Source organism: Astatotilapia calliptera, chromosome 18, assembly GCF_964374335.1.
Source record: "Astatotilapia calliptera chromosome 18, fAstCal68.1, whole genome shotgun sequence".
NCBI lineage: Eukaryota > Metazoa > Chordata > Actinopteri > Cichliformes > Cichlidae > Astatotilapia > Astatotilapia calliptera.
Window position 1 is genome coordinate 35162815 of NC_137439.1, and position 5277 is coordinate 35168091.

The following is a 5277-nucleotide window of genomic DNA, read 5'->3' on the forward strand; positions in this document are numbered from 1 at the left end:
CTTAAAGTCTGACTTCATTATAGATCAATATTGGTAGGAGAGGATGGCTCGCAATGACAGACTTCCTCCAGACTTTGACGAATGAAAGCTGAAAGAATGAAGGTGCTTTCTGGATACGAGTCACAGCTCAACAAAGATAAGCAAGCAACTGGTGTTTTCATGGTTTCCAATTGGATGAGAGAAACAGTGGGGGAAACACTGGTTGATGACTTGAACAAGGACCCTGGTACGAACACATTACTCACGAATCTTGACAGTTTGTTTCTTGAAGAAAAAGACCAGACCTATGATGTTTCTTGCCTTGAGAAGATAACGACAGACCCCAGTGTAACTGTGACAAGCTCTACCATGGACTTTGAACAATGATACAGTCACACGTGGACGTACACGATGGAGCTTCCCAATGCAGTCTTGGCTTTTAAATCATTAGATGCTGCATGTTTGGATGCTAAAGTCTTTACAGCATGTTCAGATCTGACTTTTACATTTATGAAGTCGACTCTAAAAAGGATATTTGGAAGAAAATCAGAGGCTGTCTCAAGTAGGTGAATTAACCAAGAAATGGTAAATATCCCATAGCAAAAGTGACAGAAAGGCTAGCCACTGGCACAAAGGGATCAGGAAGAAACTCACTGTTTGGCTGCAGTACTAAATGTGCAGTTTATCCGTCTGTTTTTCACTGGGTTAAAGACTGTCCACAAAGGTGAGCAAGTCAAGATAACTGACACAGATAAAGGTGAAGAGTGTAATCCACCGTCTGTAACCAAAGAGTGCTTTGGGATGCAGTTACTGACATTGCCTGCACGCAAATTATGTGTGGGAAAAACAGTGGGCACAAAACTACATCACTGAGCAAAGCCAGAAAGAACTGAGTGCACTGAAGAAAACAATACAGTATGAAGTACAGTATATTATTCGTATTGTATTCTAATTTTTGCTATACAACTTTTGCACTGTCCACTTCCTGCTGTGACAAAACCAATTTCCCACATGCGGGACTAATAAAGGTGATCTTATCTTAGAAACACCCAACTGAAAACTGGTGTATTCAACAATAAAGGTGAAAATTACAGCAGAAATTGGTCTTAAGACCTTCTTTTCCAGAGCCTGAAACACAGCAGACACATTTGTTAATCCAAGTGACAAAGTGTCTAAACGGAGTATTAAAGGCCGTCTGAGACTCGCTGCCCTCCTGGATGCAGAGATGAGGCTTTTATTTTTCTTTTCTATGTTAGGAAGTTCCAATAATTATGAACATTCAGTCACATATGAATACAATTCTCTTCATGTTTAATTCAGTTTATGCAGTTTTACTTCAGTTGCATCTATCATTAGCCCATTCTCACATGAACACCCACTGGGTCCTCTACCAGAGGCCTGGGGTCTTGGGGGTCCTTCAAGGTATCTTTGGTTCTCCAAGGACTACGCTTGTTCTGACTTTATAATTTACACTGGCTTATACAGTTTTATAAACTGCCCTAGAGCTCCCTCTGGTGGCTGCTTTGTAATATTCTTTTGATTACTTTGGAAAAAGAAAAATAGAGAAAGCGGAAAATCCAAGATGGCTGAACGTAATGCCAAAGTATTACTGTTTTAAGCTGACATGGACCTTAAAATGTTGCTTTGGACGAGATTTGTCCAAAAGTATGAGTGATGATAAAATAATAATTGTCTCTTTGTTTTATTTACAAATTGTATAATAATTTGTACGTGTGAGTTATGAAAGTTTTTTCTTGTCAGCTCGCAGTAAGTGTGTAACAAGCTAGTTTGCGATAGTAGTTTGCTAATGCAATATTTTGTATGTTTTCAGTTTTACAATAGTCAAAGAGAAGGCGATGATCAGAGGCCATTCTTCAATAAATCAGCACAAAAAAGGAAAATAAGTCTGCTTACTGGAGCATTATCTTACTGTCCAGCCGGTGAAAACAAAGGGCGAGGACAGCACAACTGGAGGGAGGGAAGCTCACCCCCAATTATCCTTTCGTCCCACCGCACTACCCTCTGGAGAGCTTTGCGGTCGTAAGTGGTGCTGTTGCCATACCAGGTGGTGATGCATCCAGTGAGGATGCTCTCAATGGCACAGCGATAGAAGGTCCTGAGGATGCGGGGGCTCATGCCGAATCTTTTCAGTCTCCTGAGGAAGAAGAGGCGCTGCTCCGCCTTCTTCACTGTTTTGTTTGTGTGTACTCACCATGTGAGATCCTCCCCCAGATTTACACCTAGGAAATGAAAGCTGCTGACTCTCTCCACAGCATCTCCATTGATGGTGATGGGCATGTGTGCTGCACCTCCGGAAGTCCACTATCAACTTCTTTGTCTTTGTGACATTGAGGGTGAGATGGCTGTCTCAGCACCAGTGCATCAGGGCGCTGGAGTCTTCTGAATCTTCTGGAATCTGCTGCTGGAATCTTCTGGAGCCACTCGCCCAGTTTGGAGGGTCATTGCCCCGAGTGCTCCCATTACTACAGGGACTACTGCTGCCTTCACCCTCTACATCTTCCTGTGTTCCTTTTCCTGCTGTTGCTATCATTCGGTATAGCTACGTCTATCACTGCAGCTGTCTTCCTCTGCTTGTCCACTGTTGAAATCTCCCAATTTTGGGCTGAAGGAAGGACAGTACTCGGTGTATTTATGCTCAATCAACAATACTTTATTTCCATACAATTCAACACTTAAGAGCATAAGGACCATCATGATGGGGAGACATGCCTGAAGAGGGTCACCGCAAGTCTCAAAATGGTGACGTGTTACTCAGCTTCTTATAGCCGCTAGTGGCCCCCACCTAGTCGTAAAAGCCCAAACATTCACATTCTTTCTCCCTAAGTTATGACCTCGGATCATTGCTCCTCTGCTCTAGACACAAAGTCTCCTTCTGTTTATGATTCAGCAATAAAACATGTCAAGAACACAGTATGAGACATTCACAGCAGATCAAGGATACAGAGTGATGCACACTTATCTAATAAACTAATAAGTGAATATGTTCTTTTAACTCAAAAGTATAATGAGAACTAAACTACATACTGATCACACACTCTATATTAAAGGGTATAATATGATCTACAGCAGTATTCTAATCCAACTACTTTGATTACATATATAAGGTAACATATAATAACAGAATAATCTCACACCACCACGACTATATCCTTTTGGTTAGCCATCACCAGCTTGTCTGTCTGTATTTGGAAGTTCCACAGGATTTTAATTCGGTCAGTCACCTCGGAGTCTCTAGGTCATCTCGACACAGATATTCCTGCATACTATGACAGCAACTTGGTAATGGCATTCCATGTATGGCCTGCCTGCTAGCACCTTGCTCTTAGGTGTTGGTTGTCTCAGGGGCATCTTTGCACAGCCTGTGTCTGGGGTCTTGTCCAGTGTGATAGACCCCAGCCTCTATTGATCGTGTGCTTAAGGGCTTGTTCTTGTGCTGCCATGAGTAGTGCTTCTGTGCTGTCTTTCACCAGCCACCGGTAGGATTTCTGGATGTCAGTCACTTTTTCTGCCTTCAGTACAAATCCTGCGGGCGCCTGTTCTTCCAGGGTGGTTTTTCCACTTGCTCGTCTTCTTTCTTTGGTTTCTTCTGCCTGAGGTATTCAATAAGCACTGGTGCTTAGTGTTCCTGATGCATTCATGGACATTCATGTTGTTTCATCCTGGATAGGGGACACAGTAGTCTTGGGCCTCCTTTCTTCTGCTTGACATATAATCTCAGGGTGCTGGATTTGGGGTGAAACCCTCCATACATGGTCAGGAGCTTTGTTGTCTTGATATCAGCTGTTTCTATCACTTCCTTTGGGCAGCTTATTATCCCAGTAGGGTATCTATCTATCGGCAGAGTGTAGGTGTGTATGTGCAAAACCTTCAGGATCTACAGTGGTTTTATATTGCTTGTATATTTTTATTGATCAAAATTCTTTGTCTTGAATTATAATTTGAATAAAATACTTGATTATTTTTGGTTGTTTTAAGATCAATATGATCGCTCAGAGAGATGTGTTTGCTGTATCAGCATGCAGGTCAGATAGATGTTTAAATGTTTTCATTCTTTTTTATGAGAGCCAAAACCCTTAATATTCCAGCTAATGACATTTAGTGATTGTATTGTTTTACTGTCATGATCCTGGGTCATGTGACCCAGCGTTTTGAGTGTTATATTTTTATCATTCATTGTAAGTTCAGCTCCTTCTATTTTCCCTAGGTTACCTCGTCTGTCTCATCTCCAATCCCCTTTTTCCTGTGTGTGTATTTACAGTGTGTGTTCCTCGTCAGTTTGTCATATTAAGTCCATCATGTGTTTCATGTCTGCATTTTCTGTGTAATCAGGTTTGTGTGGTCATGTCTGCGTCCTGTAATGTTTCCTATTTTAATTTTGAAGAGGTCATTTGTTCCATGTTCAGTGTGTTTAGTTTCACTTCCCATCATGTTTATTTGAATCAGCTGATTCCCCACGTGTTTCCACTTCCCTGATCACCTCCTGTGGGTATTTAATCTCTGAGCTCCTGTCATTCTTTGTCCGTTCATCTGTTTTGCCTGCTTACCTGCAATGTCACGCCACGTTTCCAGGTTTATGAAGTCTTCATGTTTCAGGTTTCTATGTTTATGTTTCAGGGTTTTTCATGTTTAGACTTCTTCCAGTATAGGTTATTGTTTCGTGTCGCCTTTGATTTTGTACTGTTTTATCAGCCTCCAATAAACGGCTCACCCTTTGTTAAAATCAAGTTTCGTTTTGCGTGTCTGGACTTGGGTCCACCTCCTCACTCCACACAGTCTGCTTCCACAGATTGTGACATTTACATAGTAAAGTAAACAATGTCAAAGAAAATGAAAGAAAAGCATGTGACAGGCGACAATGACAAGTGAGGAAACAAACAAATAAAGGCAAAAATAACAGTGACAGTTCTTTGGTAAAGACAGCCAGGGTGTGACATCTTTGTCCCAGTACAATCTACTGTCTATGTACAGTTTGTCTGCTATTATCACGGCTTTCTTTCCTTCTGTCATCTTCATCTTTCTGACTGGGATAAGTTTCTTGCTCCTTTCATATATTTCCTGTGGAAAATGTTCATTTAGTCGGTAATTTGTTCCTCTCAGTTCTTTCCCTTGTTGCTGTACCATTTGTTTATGCTTAAATCTTTCAAATTTTGTGATTATGGGTAGAGGGCCATTGTTTGATGATTTCTTCTGACTGAGTCTTTGTACATATTGCTGAAAATTTCTCTGGAAATGTTAAGTTTCAATGTTATAAGTCCTTGATCAGCTGTTCAGGATCTT